At 30.0% G+C, this 20,488-nt stretch overlaps 1 long non-coding RNA gene across 1 annotated transcript; it reads right to left on the bottom strand.

Annotated features, from left to right (window-relative positions):
• Window positions 1–1,310: 1,310 nt before the first annotated feature.
• LOC122271321 (uncharacterized) lies at window positions 1,311–17,978 on the bottom strand. Its single transcript, XR_015435422.1, has 3 exons — window positions 17,796–17,978; window positions 17,344–17,415; window positions 1,311–1,805 (listed from the first exon to the last, which is right to left on the bottom strand). It is a non-coding gene; the product is annotated as an uncharacterized LOC122271321 (long non-coding RNA).
• Between the last annotated feature and the right edge of the window lie 2,510 nt (window positions 17,979–20,488).

Genomic DNA, 20,488 nt, shown 5'->3' on the forward strand with positions numbered 1-20,488 from the left:
GATTTTTTAGGTCATCAAAATCCGGGCTCTAGTAATAACTGTCTGTGGCAAGTGCAAAGGGTATGTGCAAAGTACTGGAGTGCAAAGGGTTAAGTGAAAGTGAAAGTGAATTAAACGAATAAATATCTCGAAATATTATTTTAATGCAATAAATGTAATTCTCGATTAAAAAAATAGGATTTAAAAAGACTTTGACAAATAGATTTAATTCAAGTCTTAAGTCTTAAATTTTTTCCTTTCGAAATTTCAGTATTACAGAAATTGTTAAAATCCAAATTACGAGTAAGTGTAATTATTACTTTACTGCCATGAGAGAAGCTCTCCTCAAAAAAGAGCAAATTTGTGGTTATATTTGACTGAATATAGAGCATACTTCGTGCTATGTATGAAGAAATTCAAAACTACGCGAATAAAGAGCGAATAAGGGCACAAAATGGACATAATATAGTATTGGTTCTATAAACAAGAACTTTCCTCACTGTCTGAGCACAAAATGACAGAAGAAAGTGCAAGACAAACAAGTTGCAATACGAAAAAAAAGTTGTTTAACTAATAAAGAAAAAGAAGCAAATTTGAGTAGGATAAAATTGGAGCTTTGGTTAAAAGAACATGAAATATATTTCCAAAATCAGGATATCCAATGATCCTCAAATACCCTACTTAGCTGAAATTCTTATCATCGCTTAAGATTTCTTCCGTTAAAATTAATCAATACCTTTTCAGCTGTTGGGCTTGATTTCTAACGGATCGTTGTGCCTTTTCTGATTATTATCTTACTAGCATACAAATTATTTCCTAATATTTGGAAATTTGTTTTAATTTAATTTCTTCATCTTGCACACCTGGAGTCCCAACTCCACCCCGCCCATTAGATAAGTGACAGATATTTAAAAAATAAAATATTTATCTAATTTACTTTATATTTGGTATATAGCCGACCGGCCTGCGTAGGGGGCAGGGAACTGTCCTTGCATCAGAAAGGTTCTGGGTTCGAATCCCGGGCAAGACATGGATGTTCTTTCCTTCTCTGTACTATCTGTCCTCACTGTGGGAGCGACGTTGGCCCACCTAATATGGTGCCCCTGAAAGAGAGGCCAACAAATCGCCCTGTAAATGCCTGAATTGACGGATGTTAACACAGTTGGGCATTAGAAAGAAAAAAAATATTTGGTATATATAACAATGAAACGATGTGGAATGTAAAATAAATACTTTTCAGTTATGAATTTTTTTAATATTTACAATGAAACCACTATTTCTTTCTATTATATAATTTTAATATTGAAAAAAAAAATATTGGATATCAGATTTCTTCTCTTTTTTTTTGTTTGTTAAAGCTACCACAGAAATTATTTCTTTTATATCTGATTAATTATACATTTAATTGTCTATAGTTCACCATCAGCATTGATGAACAGTGTCCAGTTTAAATTAGAAATAAAAAAAACATCTTGATCAAAAACAAAGACATTCGTCAAGGTCCAGAACCACACAAGCAGAAAATGAATGTAAACGGCATATGATCATTCTTAATTGCAATATCGATTGACGATTGATGGTTGTCCAGATGAGTTATTTCATGCAAAGCACATGTCAGAAGTAGAGGAATGTTTATTCGCTCGTGCAGAACTAATGATTCTTGTTTATAGAAGAGAAACAAGTATAATCGCTTGATGACGATAAGTTCCGAATCGTAAAGCTTAAGAAATATCATTTGATGCGATGTTTACAAGCTGTTTTGTTCAGATGAGGACGCCATACATCGGAAGAAAATTTTTGTCTCAAATTCTCTTTTTCCTTCATTACTAATTTAAAACTTTAAAAGAAAAAAAAAGGTAAGTTCAAGCAAATCTAGAGTAAGTGATGAAGTTTTAATTGCTCAAAAATGAAAATACTTCAAAATATTAAAATGCAAGCAAATTATTAGAAGAAAACATCTCTGTTGCGTAATTCTAAGTTAAAATCTCATAATTTATTTACATTTGAATACTTCAAAATTTTCTTTTCAGTATATGAAATTTCATGGCTTACTCTAGGTTCATCTGAACTCGCTTTTTTTTACACTTCAAATTTTAAATTAGCAATGAAGTAGAAAGAGAATTTGCGAGGAAATATTCTTTCCTTCATCTCTCTTTCCTTCATTACTAATTTAAAACTTTAAAAGAAAAAAAAAGGTAAGTTCAAGCAAATCTAGAGTAAGTGATGAAGTTTTAATTGCTCAAAAATGAAAATACTTCAAAATATTAAAATGCAAGCAAATTATTAGAAGAAAACATCTCTGTTGCGTAATTCTAAGTTAAAATCTCATAATTTATTTACATTTGAATACTTCAAAATTTTCTTTTCAGTATATGAAATTTCATGGCTTACTCTAGGTTCATCTGAACTCGCTTTTTTTTACACTTCAAATTTTAAATTAGCAATGAAGTAGAAAGAGAATTTGCGAGGAAATATTCTTTCCTTCATCTCTCTTTCCTTCATTACTAATTTAAAACTTTAAAAGAAAAAAAAAGGTAAGTTCAAGCAAATCTAGAGTAAGTGATGAAGTTTTAATTGCTCAAAAATGAAAATACTTCAAAATATTAAAATGCAAGCAAATTATTAGAAGAAAACATCTCTGTTGCGTAATTCTAAGTTAAAATCTCATAATTTATTTACATTTGAATACTTCAAAATTTTCTTTTCAGTATATGAAATTTCATGGCTTACTCTAGGTTCATCTGAACTCGCTTTTTTTTACACTTCAAATTTTAAATTAGCAATGAAGTAGAAAGAGAATTTGCGAGGAAATATTCTTTCCTTCATCTCTCTTTCCTTCATTACTAATTTAAAAATTTAAAAGAAAAAAAAAGGTAAGTTCAAGCAAATCTAGAGTAAGTGATGAAGTTTTAATTGCTCAAAAATGAAAATACTTCAAAATATTAAAATGCAAGCAAATTATTAGAAGAAAACATCTCTGTTGCGTAATTCTAAGTTAAAATCTCATAATTTATTTACATTTGAATACTTCAAAATTTTCTTTTCAGTATATGAAATTTCATGGCTTACTCTAGGTTCATCTGAACTCGCTTTTTTTTGCACTTCAAATTTTAAATTAGCAATGAAGTAGAAAGAGAATTTGCGAGGAAATATTCTTTCCTTCATCTCTCTTTCCTTCATTACTAATTTAAAACTTTAAAAGAAAAAAAAAGGTAAGTTCAAGCAAATCTAGAGTAAGTGATGAAGTTTTAATTGCTCAAAAATGAAAATACTTCAAAATATTAAAATGCAAGCAAATTATTAGAAGAAAACATCTCTGTTGCGTAATTCTAAGTTAAAATCTCATAATTTATTTACATTTGAATACTTCAAAATTTTCTTTTCAGTATATGAAATTTCATGGCTTACTCTAGGTTCATCTGAACTCGCTTTTTTTTACACTTCAAATTTTAAATTAGCAATGAAGTAGAAAGAGAATTTGCGAGGAAATATTCTTTCCTTCATCTCTCTTTCCTTCATTACTAATTTAAAACTTTAAAAGAAAAAAAAAGGTAAGTTCAAGCAAATCTAGAGTAAGTGATGAAGTTTTAATTGCTCAAAAATGAAAATACTTCAAAATATTAAAATGCAAGCAAATTATTAGAAGAAAACATCTTTGTTGCGTAATTCTAAGTTAAAATCTCATAATTTATTTACATTTGAATACTTCAAAATTTTCTTTTCAGTATATGAAATTTCATGGCTTACTCTAGGTTCATCTGAACTCGCTTTTTTTTACACTTCAAATTTTAAATTAGCAATGAAGTAGAAAGAGAATTTGCGAGGAAATATTCTTTCCTTCATCTCTCTTTCCTTCATTACTAATTTAAAACTTTAAAAGAAAAAAAAAGGTAAGTTCAAGCAAATCTAGAGTAAGTGATGAAGTTTTAATTGCTCAAAAATGAAAATACTTCAAAATATTAAAATGCAAGCAAATTATTAGAAGAAAACATCTCTGTTGCGTAATTCTAAGTTAAAATCTCATAATTTATTTACATTTGAATACTTCAAAATTTTCTTTTCAGTATATGAAATTTCATGGCTTACTCTAGGTTCATCTGAACTCGCTTTTTTTTACACTTCAAATTTTAAATTAGCAATGAAGTAGAAAGAGAATTTGCGAGGAAATATTCTTTCCTTCATCTCTCTTTCCTTCATTACTAATTTAAAACTTTAAAAGAAAAAAAAAGGTAAGTTCAAGCAAATCTAGAGTAAGTGATGAAGTTTTAATTGCTCAAAAATGAAAATACTTCAAAATATTAAAATGCAAGCAAATTATTAGAAGAAAACATCTCTGTTGCGTAATTCTAAGTTAAAATCTCATAATTTATTTACATTTGAATACTTCAAAATTTTCTTTTCAGTATATGAAATTTCATGGCTTACTCTAGGTTCATCTGAACTCGCTTTTTTTTACACTTCAAATTTTAAATTAGCAATGAAGTAGAAAGAGAATTTGCGTGGAAATATTCTTTCCTTCATCTCTCTTTCCTTCATTACTAATTTAAAACTTTAAAAGAAAAAAAAAGGTAAGTTCAAGCAAATCTAGAGTAAGTCATGAAGCTTTAATTGCTCAAAAATAAAAAGACTTAAAAATATTAAAACGCAAGCAAACTATTAGAATAAAACTTCTCTGTTGCGTAATTCTAAGTTAAAATCTCATAATTTATTTACATTTGAATACTTCAAAATTTTCTTTTCAGTATTTGAAATTTCATGGCTTACTCTAGGTTCATCTGAACTCGCTTTTTTTTTACACTTCCAATTTTAAATTAAGAATGAAATCGAAAGAGAATTTGGGACGAAAATTTACTTCCGCGGTATGGCGTCCGCTTAAGGCAGGAAGCCTATGGTAAATTTATTTACTGGTAAATTTAGCTAAGTAATGGTAAATTTAGCTTTCAAAGCTGCGCAACCATCTTAGTACTTAAGCAACTGAGGGAGATTTATTTTGCAAAATAAATTTTGAACGCTGATATTTGTTTTAAGTTAAAAAATTATCAATTTTTCTCACAGTTGCATGTTTTAGTGAAGTTTCAGATAAGATGTTTTTATACATCCTGTGTTGACTTCTCCATTGTGTCTTAACTTTCCTTTTTAATTGGTCTAGCAAATTCTAGAAAACTCTAAATTCATTCCTATAAATCATAAGATTACTTTTAAAAGTCCGTAACAATTAATTTTTTAACCCAACTATTAACAATCAATTTAGTTCTATCGTCGCTTGGGTTATTGTAATCACATAAATTAGAAAGATAAATGGCATGATGTGTTGAATTTTTGATACTTAACTTAATGCCTGAAATAAAAATATAAAGGAAAAAAATTTCTCTTCGCACTTTTATTTTTACTAATCACACTATTTCTCACTTTTGTTTTTAGCAATCGTAATTGGGTATAATATAGCCTACGTCACAGGTTGTGTTGTTCCTACTAAATTTAACCCATGAACGGCATTTTCTGCGAGCCTAACTTCAAGCCACAAATAAACAAACGAAGTGTTCGATCGTTTAAATAGCTGCTCGCTAGATTTTATTGCATTATAAAGAAAAGTTATTGAAACTAAATACAACTAAATAAACAACAACAACTAAAACAAATAACAACAACTACTAATAACAATAACTAAATAAACAACAACTAAAATCCATTCGTTTAGCATTGCGTCATATGTTGTTCCTACTAAATCGAAGTCGTTGTGTTTTTTTCATATTATACCCAATTATACTCTTACACGACGACAAAGAAAATCCTCATTTCTTTTTCGCATGGGCAACAAGAAATTGAAACATCAGGCGTGTGAGCTGTCAAAAGCATGAAAGCTTAAACGTGCATGCTTTACAAATTTCTGAATGAAAATTCTTTTCTCGCATGGGCAACGGAAAGCTGAAACAAACTGAGTTATAAGTTGGGAAAGGTATTGAAAGGTAATAAACGTATAGTTCATATCAATAAAGTGTTCTATTCGCTATCTATCCTATATAAAAAAATTGAAAAAAAACCTACCGGAAATATTGAGGTCCTCTTCTGATGTCATAGCATTAACGTGACTATTTCTTTTTTCTTTTCTTTTTTTTTTGACGTTCCGGGTTTGTTTGTATATGCTATATGCTCTGAATACTCAGTTGTTCTGAATATAATTTTTGTGTCTTGTTTTCTGAGAAAAAAAAATGTGTTTTTCATACTTGAAAATATCAGATGAAGATATGAGAATAAAGTATTTTGGGAAATTATCCTAAATTCATATGCAATTAGCTGATCATTGAAATGCGGATTTCCGCAATTTAGTTCACACTTAGCAGAAATATAGTTCACACTTAGCAGAAATAGCTTCTACCTGAATAATACTGCCCCCTACCGTGAAGAACATGAAACATGGTCCGGAATAAGGTGAATACAATGTTTCAATTATGCCGGCCAGACAGTCGAGCGGTTAGCGTGTCTGAGTGCGAAGCGAATGGCTGCAGGTTCGAATGCCTACTTTATGTATATGTTACCGTGAATGGTCGAAATCGAGAGAATGTCGACTTTCACCGGTGAATGTCAACAATCACATAGTCGCTTTGGTGAATGACAGAAATATTTGTTATATCTGATTTGATACTAATTTATTTGCTAATATTAGAATTTCTTTGATATTTTAATATCTGCTGAGGATATATTAGGAGAAACATCAGTGTTCGGAGTACCGGTTAAATGCATACTGGCACTTGACCTTAAAAAAACATTGATGTAGGGCATACCGGGCAGTGGCACTTAACTAGACCCAGTATATATTTCGGACATTTACCAAAGCGACTATGTGATTGTCAACATTCATCAGTGGAAATCAACAACCACCAATTTCGGTCATTCACAGTCAGTAACATATATTTATATAGCCTTTTGTTATCGCATCACTATTCTTATTGCTAGCTTAAGTTGTGAGATATGTTTCATTTATTCGTCTTTAAGATACATGATTTAGAAAACTTAAGAGTGTAACTGTAAACTTAAGTCTTACAGCAATTAATCTCTGAGGAAAATGCTATTAAATTAACTGATGTCTTTAATTGAAAATAGGTGTAAGTAATCTAATGATGGTAGGTTGTTCTCCAAACATTTTCTTTACTTACACTACTTAGCTATTTCATTTATTTTAACAAGTTCAAAATGGTAAATTCCATTTTAGAAGCTTTCTAGTCATATTTTTATTATTTTTTTTACAGATAAAACAAAGATTGGCTGTCTCCGCGTTTCCCAGCCCAGTGCCATCAACTGTTTCCAAGTAGAGTATGGTACACGAAAATATTCGATAACACACTATTGCACGAAAATTCTGTTAAACTAAAGAACTTTTATAAAACTTAATATCCCAGTGTCCATTTGAACTTTTTGAAACGAAGCATTAATCATAGAAGTATTTGAAGAATTCAGTGGTATTATGTGACAATTTAAAAAAGCGTAAAATTTGGAATTTAATAAAGTAAAATAGGCAGCTTTTTGTTAATTTTTTTGTTGTGTCAGTTCTTTAAATAGGACGATTTTTTCAGCCACAAAAAAGGCTCTGTGTGCAAAAATAACTTATATAGCTGAAAAAAAGGTGTAGTTCATGTTTTTTTTTCTTCTATCAAGTTTTTATTTCTTTTTGTTCTCCATCCTTTTAGTTTAAAGGGGCCGAAAAATTTTCCCACTTAAAGTTCTTTTAAGTCATTACCGGGATTTTTAGACATCCTAGCGCGCCCAAGACGTCCTAGTAACTCTTTTTTTTTCAAACGTAAAATTCTAGAGAAAAATAAATTGCAAGGTTCTGAAATTTTCCTTTCTTAAAGTTGTTTCAAGTCATTACAGGGATTTTTATGTCTTTTACTGCTTGCGCAAGACGTCCTAGTAACTCTCATTTTTTTTTCAAACTTAAAATTCTAAAGAAAAATAAATTGTTAAGTTCTTTGCGATATTTCACGAAAGGGATTGCTTTTAAATGATGTCTGTGTTTATCTTAAATTTCTATAAAATAATCAGAATCCTAAATTAAATTTTAGATAAGTTATTGAAAGTCAAAATAAAAGCTGTGCATAGAGCCTGTCTCGGGGGAAATCAAAAACCACCAAATCAAAATCCAAATATAAATATTTAAAATATTATGGTAAGCAAGAATAAAATACTATGGTAAACGGAATTACCAAATTAAAATATTAAGGTAAACGTAACTGCTTTGTTTCTTCAAAATAAAAAGCAATAATAAAGCATTTTTGCCGCCACATTGTTATTTTTTCTGGAAAAGAACTGTAATATTAAAAAAACGCTAGGCGAAATCGGATTACGGAGAAAGAGTGCTTCGCTTCCAGATTTTGTTGTATCTATTCATCAACCAGCTATTAAATTGTCGATCAATCGAACAGAACAAAAATATTTTATTTTAATTAAAAAAATAATAATAAATAAGAAAAAATTTCGAATTATATAAAAACTTGGAAAGGCTTAAAAATAAGTCATTAAAATATATATAAAAGAGCTAAAAAATCCTTTTTCATTTTATTAGAAAATTTGATTATTTAAATATTAATAACAGCTTAATAATTGTTTGTTATTAATTTTTAAATAATTATAAAATAATTAGAAGCATTAGTATTTAAATGATTGAAAAGTTCAAGAAAAAAGGGATTCGTTTCCAACTTATGCTATATTTTCTTAAACGAAAGAAGCAAATGTCTATATATCAACAAAAAAAAAATTTTTTTTTTTTAAAAAACTAAATAAATAATATTCATGAAAAAAAATATTAATTTAGTGAGTAAAAAAGCATTAACTTATAAAAAATATTAATATTTTTAAGAAAATAATTATATAAAAACGTAACTATAATAAATTGAAGTTTAAAATTCTTTTTATATTATAAAAACATTAGTTATTTAAATAAAAAAAATTGAAATTCTAATAATTGGTAATTATTTTTCAATTCCTACTATTAGTTCACACTCTCTCTATATCTTATTCAAATTTTCAATCTTTAGTAAAATACTTTTTATTTATCCACTCAAGTTCAAATACATTTTTTTAAACTTGTAAGTGCATGACACTTGATGTTAATACAGTTTTTACAAATATTAATTAATTAATTAAATTAAATTAATTTTAGTTTCATGTGGGAGAAAAAATTTTTTAATCATTTAGTAAAAACTAACTAAAATAAAATTTTTCTTTGATCTAAGAGATAATTGACTTTATAAAAATTTTTTTTATATTAATTGTTAATTAAGACAGCTTACTTTAAAATAAAAGTTTTTTTTAAAAAAATTTCTTATTTAAATAGCAACTATACTGAAAGTTATATAATAAATCTAAAAAAACATTCTTTCACTGCTTTTTCCAGCGTGTTTTCTTTCTTTCCCTTGCAGAAACCAATTAATTCACGTGTATTGCACATGTTATGCACGTGTAAAAACAATGATTGATTGGTTAATAACGAGCCCACTAATTGGTTACCTCATACAAATATTTTTTACCCACACTATACTTACAGAGTTTTTCTTGCCACGTATTCATTTTGACCTTAATGTGCAGCGAGAAACTATAAAGAACATTACCGCAATAAATACGCAACTGTTTTTTGTTTACGCTAATGTCATTTTCTGGAAATTATCAAAATACATTCCATTAAGGTTTATTTGACCTCGAAAAGATAACCAGTTATGCTACTAAATAGATAAATTTTGAAATTCATATCATCAGTCATCATCATATCATATCGTCCAAAAATAACATATTGCTTCAAAGGTGGAGAATTGGTTGATTGAATATAAATTATAACCTGAGTTTAAGCCAGCTGCGACTGTACTGCGCTAAACTTAAATCTATTCACATTGGTTGTCATAAAAATGACCACGGTGATTTGAAAAATCAATTAAAAAAAGGAGAAGGATATAGAAAGGCATGATTTATTGCGTACTGCTTAGGAAAAGATGCATTCTTTATATACTGTCTTTGCAGAGTCGCGCTGGCTCAGGAGATCGAACGCTCGCCTTATGAGGTGTCCCAGGTTCGAGTCCCAGCGCTGGTTAGTCGATACGAATTTTGCTCCTGGTTCACACTGGTTCCTGAAGTTCCTGTTTCGGCATTTCCGGTTTGCACTGACAACATTTGAGATTTTTCAAGATTGATTTTTGAGATTTTTCATCGATTAAAATCATAAAAATATAAATATTCACGAATGTCACAAGTATTTATTTACATCCCTTAAAAATTTCGAAATAAAACTTTAAATTTTTGATGTTAATTTTTTTTTTTTTTTTTTTTTTTTTTTTAAATCGAGTTAGACAAGAACCGTTTTTTATTATTCAAAATTATTTTATACAAAATTAATATTATTCAAAATATTTCCGTTTTGGTATTCCTGTCTTCTTCGTCATTGTACTACTTTTCTTTGTTCTCCATGTGTACTAGTGGACAGCAACTATTTGTCCACAGCACAGCTTATCTCTTCACCGTGTAATAACTCTCGGAAAAAACCGATTCTTCACATTATTGATTTGTCAAAACCTTAATATGAAATAGGTGACTATCCAATCGCCTTTTTTGTATTGTTTTTTTCCCTCCTCGATCTTCATTATTATTAAATTCATATTTATTAAATTCTTAATGTTGGTGGCAAAAATGAATTTAAATAAATTTTTTTTAAGTTCAGAGTAATATTGCTAAATGATAAAATTGGCTTCCACTAAAAAATATCGTTTGTGAAAATCATAAAAAATTTGGGTAGGTAGGTACTTTTTTACGCTACTCTAGAGCAGCCCAATGGGCTATTGGCGACTGTCTGGGAAACATCCCTGAGGATGATCCGAAGACATGCCGTCGCAATTTTTATCCTCTGTAGAGTGGATGGCTACCCTGCTTTGGTAGCCCGACGACCAGCTCGCCTCAAAATCGAGCACTTTACGGTAGAACAGTTTAACGAGGACCGATACCGCGCACCCTCGGTCCCTACTCAGGCTGATCAAAGTCGTCACCCACCTGCTTACTGACCTCAACCAGTGACGCTTGACTTCGGTGTTCTATTGGGAACCGTGTCTTAACGATCAGTCCACTACGGCAATGTTCCCCAACCTTTTCATCACCGCGAACCTGTATACGTTTGATAATTTTACCGCGACCCGATGGGGGGGGGAGTTGATTGTTTACATTTTAGATTATTTTGATTTATTAATTTTAATTTAATTATATTTAAACATGTCTTCAAAACAAAATACAGTTACACCAAAAAATAAATGCAAAGTGATTTAACATTTTAACTTACTAGAACGTTAAAACTATGAGAACCCTGAGCTTGTTTCTTTGCAATGAGACGGTTTCATCTAGGGGTAATCGGAGACAATGATACATTAAAATCATTAAAAAATTTATGTCACTACCTTGGGGGGCCCATTTTTTTAAATAAATAAAATTTTAATGGAACACAGATATTTTTAATTAGGGGTATAAACCTAGAGATTTAAATTCAGTTTCAATGAAATGGTCGGCCTGGTATCATTTGATCCACGGACCAGTACCGGACCGGGGGTTGGGGAACACTGCACTACAGGACCGTAAAATTTGGCAAGTATGTAATTATAAAAAGAAAAAAAAAAACAGTCTGAATCGTTTGACAACCTTGACTTCACTTAGTCAGTCATTATTTCTTTTCCCGTCTCCATGAATATGATTAATTAACAATCTATTAGTGGAAATAATTAGTACACATAAAATTATCAGCTGATATTATGAAATGCATAAATGATAGTTATAAAAACACGCGATGCATTCGCAATCGATACAAATCGTGACATTTTTATGGGTACTTCCCTTACCAGAGTCAGATGACACTTATATTTCCTCGAACTTATGCACGCAGAAGCATTTAAAATCCGGCCTAAAGTTAGTGACACAAATATCATTCCACGATCTATCTCATATATATTCATCCCACCACTCTGCGGGGATGCCTGCTTAAGATATTCCGCCTCCGGTAGAAAGTGAACTTGATATTTTTAGATATCCACAGTTGTCTAATTAATATTCACTGGAGGTCAATGTCATTAAAGAGTGGAGAATGTTATTTTAACACTCAATTTTCCTTGTTTTCTTTAAAAAAAATAATTTAAAAAAAAAGATTCATTTGAATAGAAAAATATTAATTTGAAATATAGTATAAACTCGATACGAAGAACTATCAATTGAATACTTGGTATTATAATTTACTAGATTTATGATTGTAGATCAGAGTGGATTTTCTTCTTGTTGTACCGGGATAGCCTGGTCGGTAGGGCGCTGGGCCCATGTCCGAGAGTTCGTGGGCTGAAACCCCGCCGGTCGAAGACGTTGGTGACTGATGCACGTTAAAATTCTGTCAAGTCGCAAAGTCCTCCATGTTCCCATAACAAATCAATACCTCTAGGGGTACTGGATTGGAGATCGATCGTTCTCTGATTCAGGTCAAAATTACGATCTGTGGATGAATGAATGGATGCATGAATGGGTCCACCTTATAAACAGGTGTGACGTATGATGTGGCAGAAGTCGAATTCTTGGCCATAGATGGCGCCACTGAAAAACAAGAATAGCACATTCTGCCTTAAATTTGCTCGGTTTCACCAACAAGCTTGCCCGCGTAGCAAGTGACATTAGAAACAACAACAACACAGAACTATTAATTGAATACTTGGTATTTTAAATTTTCTAGATTTATGATTGCAGATGAGATTGGATTTTCTACTTGTTGTACAAAAAGTTGAGCGAAATCCTGAAAGTATTTAACTAAACGAGCCAATCTGTAAATAATGTTCTATAATAATCAAACAGCAGAATTCCTCATATTTCTAAGAACAAACGAAGCCGATTTTGATACTATACTCCGTTACAAGTTAAAAAAGACCATTGCGGAATAGGATTTAAGTAGACATTCGCGACTGCATATAGTTCCGTTTTATGCTATTTCGTAGTCTGCATATGTTCAACTATGGAGAATACACATTCAAAATAAATTTGAAATTAATAGAAAACTTTAAGATGGATTTATTTACACAGTTCTTGTAGCAAATAGGAATAAAAAGCACTGAGAAATCATTTAACCCAATTCAAAATTGAAAAATTAAATATCAGAATCTCTTATAAGCTAATCAACCTATGAGGTATATACACCGAAGAGCCATTACATTATGACCACCCTGCTAATAGCATGTAGGACCACCTTTAGCCCTCAAAACTGCTAGCACCCGCCGTGACATTGATTCCACAAGGTGCTGATAGGTAGTCTGAGGTATCTGGTACCAAGCGCTCACCAACTGGTCCTGCAATTCCCTCACATTGCGAGGGGCTAGAGTGGCAACACGAATTTGGTTTTCCAAGTAGGACCACAAATGCTCTATTGGATTAAGGTCAGGTGAATTTGGGGGCCAAGACATGATTTGAAAGTCACTGGAATGTTCCTCGAACCAATCCATGACGATTCGACCCTTATGACATGGTGCATTATCCTATTGGTAAACACCATCCCGCGCAGGAAAAACTGTTGCCATGAATGGGTGAACCTGGTCTGCAACTATGTTCAAGTAGCTTACAGACATCAGGGATTTCTATGAGGATTATGGGACCTAATGTGCCCCATGAAAACATTGTTCCTGATCGAGAAACCATGAAAATCTGGGCGAGCCCATTGTTATAGATGGAGGGTAGTCATAATGTAATGGCTCTTCGGTGTATATGTTAAGTATATAAACTCTGTTAGAAAAGTCAAGGAAAGTTGATATAATAATTCAAATTCACAGTTTGATAATCCTTTTTTTATCAAAGAAATAAAGAAATAAAAATAAAAAGTGGGTAAAACCCTTTTTATCAAAAGGTAAAACCCTGTGACAAAATACTAATCCGTTCTAATTTTTTTTCTCCACTTTGAATACCATAAGTAAAGCTTAATGTTCAGTTTTTATTGATTGCTCGCATTCTGACAATTACTAAACATTGACGTCTACTGTAACCGTATTTGTTGACGTCTGTGAACACGAAGTGTCAATCTTAACAATTTTCCTCCTCAAATTTAGCAACACATAACCAGGAAAACTTTTCATCGAAATCACAACACAAATCAATCATTTTGATATGTAATGAAAAAGTCACTCTGAATATAGCATGAATTTTTAAAAGATTATTTCCCCTTTCTTATTATTATTGAAAAGAATTTCTTCTTGTTCAACTTAAGTTATTTGAAAATCATGACGTGGAAAATTTTAAGTATTTTTAAACAATCATAAATCGAAAAAAAACTATTTTTTATCAGTTGAAAAGTTTGCAATGTTATAAGATTTCGTTTTACTTCTATTATCTGTACTTTTTGGGTTTTGAAAATAATTTACATATACTATGTAATTACTTCCGTTTTTCACAATTCAGAAAGAAAATAAAATTCACGAAATTTGCTTCGAATGTCGCGTTTGGTGCAAAAGAATTATTTATTTCACAGATAGCTATAATTTTAACTTATTACTTAACGTAAGATATAGTGTTGTTTGAACAAAAATATTTTTGCAGAGAAATTTGAAATTTTCGAAAAGAGAAAAATGACATATTTTTTCAAAAGTTAACTCTAAAATTATTAACAAAAAATAATTTGGCAAGAGAATATGTTCCAAAAAATGGTTGGAATAATGATTGTTTCTAGTGAGCTTAAGATATTACTTTGACCAATATTTCTTTTCCTTGGAAATGCAAAGGGGAAAAAAAATTATAAGTGGTTTTAGTCTTAATTTAAATTAACTTAGAATGTTACAAATCTTCATATGATATAATTACTAGCAGTTTACATTTTTATTTCTCAAATGATTATTATAGAGATGATTATACTTTAAACATTTTGATATAAATGTTTAACATACAAACCAGTTTAAAAAAATGTCTTGCCATTTTCGCAATGCTAGGATAATTCACGGGAAACATTAAACGGAAAGATAAATATTTGACGCCAAATTAGAACATAAAAACTAGAATAATAACAAATTCTAAAAGTATTGTTTTCAAAACACTGATTCGTGATAAAATAAATAACAAGATTTTCGTTTTAATTTCGGAAATGCTCTTTCATCTTTACAAGCCATTTAGTTTTAGAATCTTGCTCTTTTTTAAATGATCCCGTTATATTTAATCAACAATAGCTGGTCCATTATAATCGATTTTACCTAAAAATAGCATAATAATAAAATAGTATTGATAATTTTAGCTCCACTTGATAAAATTTGTTAGACATGTTTCTATAACTATTTACCATTTTTGTTGCATGTTTTGACTTCTTTAGAGACATTTAAATAATTCTATGACAATTTTTATTACTTTTTTATATCTTTTTGAAACATATTTTTTTATTGATACTCGGAAAATAAATTCATTTCATAAATGTATTTTATGATCTTTAAAGTTATTTCGACTTATAACGAATAGATAAAAATTAATCGATTAATTACAAAGTTTTTTTTAGACTGTTTCTTCTAAAACTTATTTAAGCAGGCCATAGATACTGAAGCAACTTAAAGGATCGCATTAAAAGCAACGATTGTGAAAATATAATTGGAAATTATTAATTTTAGTCACAATTAAAGAGATCAATAGAAGAAACAATTAAAAGGAAGCTTGAAAATTTATTTGATGGCATGTAGGGTTCAAATGACTGAAGGAGTCGGCTTTACAGCGCCAAACGTAAACACAACGTGAATCAGTCAAAATTATAAAAATTAATGATGTTAGAGTTTTTTCCCCTCAGGTTACCTACTCAGTAAAAATAAGCTCCTTATACCTCATTTTTAAATCATTTAATAACTAAATGTAATAGTGTTATCATACGAGCAATTTTAAAATATTTGTTTTAGTATTTAAGGATATTATTATATCTTATATCCGCCGTTGAACAGCCGACCCAATTTTTTGGGTTTACGACTACTAATGTTCAACCCAATCCAGAACACAAGGGAACTCCTGGATCAAGTATTGGGAGAAATTTGCATTCATGAAGGACAATTTTTGATGGAACCAAACCGCATTTGCGTTACATGGTGAGCAAAACCATGAAACCCACCCACGGTTAGCTTGACGGCAAATGGAATCTGACCCATAATCCGTCAACCACTGAGGATATTTCACGTCAGCGCAGTAATTAGTGCGAGCTGGGTGTGAAATTTGTATCACCAGCAATGTCTGGGATTCGAAACCGGTTCACCTCATTGGAAAGCTGACGCTCTATCCGCTGAGCCACCACAGCTCAAGATATTATTTTGTTTTAATTTATTTTATAACCGTCGTTGAACAGCCGACTAAATTTTTGGGTTTACGACTACTAATGTTAAGCCTTGTAATTTTGCACCCAATCCAGAAAAGAGGTGATCAAGTATTGGAAGAAATTTGCCTTCGTGGAAGACTTTTAGATGGAACGAACCCGTATTTGCGTTACATGGAGTTGAACACCACGAGAACCTCCAACGGTTAGCCTGACGGCAAGCGAACTATAACCTCTATGATTAGTTTACCATGTCATCACTGTCTTCTGGGCAATCCGGATGCGGAATTGGTATCAAGAGATATTATAAGAAAAGTTTTAAACCAACCCGAATCTATCATCATGAATGTATCATATCTTACATAGATAAGTGCGATAAGAGACCTGTCTTCTTGGAGGAATTCTCAAGATATGCTTTTATTCCTTTTTATTTAATTTTCACAAATAAACTGGTGGTAGATATTTACTCTGTTCTGCAGTATCTTTTGATACACGTAAAATAAAAGACCACCATCCTATCACAATTTGAGATATAAGGTGTATGTGATATTACGTCTAGTTTGAGATATAAGGGGTTCAATTATTTTTTCATATTTTTCTGATAAAATTATACCAATATAATTCTAAGATCGTCCTTTTTCGGAAAGTTTTTTAACAGTATACATCTGTCAGTTATTTGATTTCGAAAGAAAAAAAAATCTTACTATTTCACGCAGTTAACGTAAATAAATATTTCTAATGTCAACTGAATCGGTTTTTATTAATTAAAACTCTAACAAATTAAATTTTGAAAATTCTAAGAACAGACAAATGTGTAGTTATAAATAACTGACTCACAACCATAAATCGGGTCATTTTATTGCTTCACATTTTTGAAGAAGAATCTATATAAGCGTTCTAAAAATTATCAAATTCTATTTCTCCTCATTTAAAGAATAGGCAACTCCATTATTTTCAATCTTTTTCTGAAAGGTATATTGCTATTGAGGACAATCCATCATCAAAATTTTTTGGTGAAAAATAAGCATCAACAAAACGCAAATCAAAAATTATACCTAAAATCCAAGATGGCGAGAGTAGTGAAGATGCCTCGTTTCACAGCCCCAGTAGAACAACACAGTAGAAGCCTAAAAAAAAGAACGATTTTTAATGAATTTTGCAACGATTGAGATTAACGTCATAACTTTTATTTTTATCTTAATGTGCGAATTTAAACCTTCATTTTATCACGTTACAAATACAAAAATTAAAACAATTAACGCTCATTTAATATATCACCACATACTTTGACAGAAACGGAATCAGATTTTTTTTTAATATTCCACAATCATCCACATTTTTCACTTTCAATTTTAATAAATTTCTCCTGGGAAAAAAATGACCAGAAGTTTATATAAAATCGCTAAAAACTGCTAATTTAAATGGAAAGTGTATAGAACATATTCTAAATTATACTATTTTAAAAATAATATTATTTTAAAAATAAGAACAGAGTATATTTACTTACCAAAAAGTAAAACAGCGTCTTCTTCAGAAATGTAGCTGTTAACTAAGTGTTGTTTTAATTCAAAATATCAATAGACATATTCATCAGAAAAATATTAAACTTGAAATAGAAGCGAGAATATAACTAATTTAGATAGCTGAACAAATTTTATTTAGATTTATTATCGTTTGCTTTTTAAAATAAAACGATAGAAATTCCAGCTTATAGCTCGCACACAATTGAATAATAAATAAATAACTCAAGTTTGAGCGAAAACCACTCAATTATTCGCGATCGCAACGCTCGAGTACGCCGTCTAGCGGGAGCCTGTAAATATCAGACATTAATTTATCACGTTTTCATTTAGTTCCATCAAAATCATTGACTGAATCAGACGCCATTTTTTAGCAGCAAATAAAAAACAAAATTTCCCTAAGGAAAAGGCCGAAGAACTTGAAATAAATCTCCAGAATATTAATAAATCTTTCAGGAACAGAACACGCCAAACATTTGAAGAAAAATTCCTCAATAATTTTTAATTTCTATTATCAACAAACTTGCAACTGATGATTTCCGATTTCGGATACTGTTACAGATGTGTGTATTAAGATAAAATGCATTTCCTCTGTCTTCAATTCATTACGAATTAAAGTGAAGTCAACATTGCTTTCATCATTCCAGTGAATAAATATGAATTCAGAACATACAGAATTGTAATAGTTATACCATATTCTTCTTCGTTATGGAATAGTATATATTTCTGTATCCATATAATTCGGAAAACAACAATAAAAAATTCTCCAAGTTACTTGAAATAGTGCAATTTGTGCTGATTCTTAATTAATTTTAATCGTTTTCTTGGTAAGTATTTTTTAGTTTTGAAAGAATAAGTTCAACTAGAATTCAGCTATTCTGTTTTTAGCTACATATTCAAATTCACAACAAATTTAAAATTTTGCTGTGTAGTATGTTATCTAAAAGTAATGAAGGGATAAACTATGTATCTATTATTTGAGAATAAAGTTTTCAAACAAGAACCTTATCATTTTGGAATTCTCCGGGAATTATAAATCAGGTAAGTGCAATGATTTTTACAATAAAAAATTTGCTTGTAAATATTTTTTTTTCATTTGATGATAGTTCTCTACAGAATGGTTTTTTACGTCTGATTTTTATTATTCTGAACTATAAGAATAATAAAAAAAGAAACAGTATGAAAGTTTTAATTTCAATGTAAAGAATTCTTAAAATCGTTTTTTTATCCTAAGAATTCTTTATTTTCCGTTTTTTAGTTTATAATTTTTTAATAAAAATTGTTCTCAAAATACTTTTTTTGAAAAATTAAATGGTATAACATTATGTGTTTATGTATACTTCTTGTATATTCCAATGTTTGAAGTAATATGATTCAGAAAAGTATGGAATAAAAATTCGGTACTTACGTATTAACGCCACCGCCGCTACAGATTTGGCGGTTTTTAAGTGCCGCCAATCTACACTTAAAATTTTTGCGACAATTCCTTAAAATAAAACACTTTATTTAAAATCAAAATAGTCAATCGGATTTCGGTGGAAAATGAGCCGATATAGAGTTTAGCATAGATTCAAAACAATCATATCGCCATATGAACTCGGATAAATAAGATTCCAAATGAAATAACATTTCCAAAACGTACGTTTACCAAGATAAAGTTTCATGTTGTGGGAATTGGTACATTTTCGTTTTTTCGGTAAAATAATTCCCTCCTGAAAAAATAAAATTGCATCTTGTTTTGTTTTTGGCAAATCCCAAGGACGAAATTTCGTAGCACTAAAAATGGCGACAAAAAAGAATTGTTTTTTTGTTTTTGTTTCGTCAGCATTCTTTATTTTACGTTTCTTAATTTCTAAATAATGATTTTCATTGAAACTTGAAATTTTTTGATAAAAATTGTTGTCAAAAAACTTTGTTTACAAAATTAAATTTCATAAAATTATGAGGCTTATGTATACTTTTTGTTCATTTTAATTTTTGAAGTAATATGATTCTTAAAACTATAGAATGTAAAGTTTAAATGGGCCTTTCATGGTATATCATTAAATTTAGTAATACTATTTCTCGGGCATTAGGTTTTAACTCTTATAAGAATATACATATTTTTTTCTGTTAATGTACAAATATTTTTCCGATGTGTTTTAGATATTCCTTCTCTAATAAAAAGAGATACCATTTTGTTTTCGTTTGCATAAGAAAGAATATCAAGAATTTTTCTTTTTTAAATTTAATTAGCCACAATAAAGAAGGAGCGTTGCAATGCTACGTGCTACATTAACGACGTCTCTAGAGTAACTGAATGATTGTTCATATAGAAATCGCAGGTATTAGTCTCATACAATAAACGCCCCCTATAGTTCGTTGCGATCGCGAATTGCTTAAATAAATACCACTCAAGTTCGAGTAAACGCAAAGCAAGAATTTAGCTCAAATATAGGTGTATTTCACTCAAGTTGAGTTAAAAACAATTTTACTCCTTTTTGAGTAGGGGAAATCACTCTTTCATTTTAAGAGAGAACAACGCAATGCGTATAACTTATTTTTTTAAATTATTCCATAATTTTCTGAACTCATAAGTTGAAATAAAATCATCCAAATTTCCTTTTTTCAAATTACATGAATATAGTTTTTGTTGCAAGTAGGATTTTAAAAAAAATATCACAAAATGGTTTTACTTCAG

The sequence above is a fragment of the Parasteatoda tepidariorum genome, chromosome 1, assembly GCF_982258835.1.
Source record: "Parasteatoda tepidariorum strain Cologne lab strain chromosome 1, Ptep-v5.0, whole genome shotgun sequence".
NCBI classification, from domain to species: domain Eukaryota; kingdom Metazoa; phylum Arthropoda; class Arachnida; order Araneae; family Theridiidae; genus Parasteatoda; species Parasteatoda tepidariorum.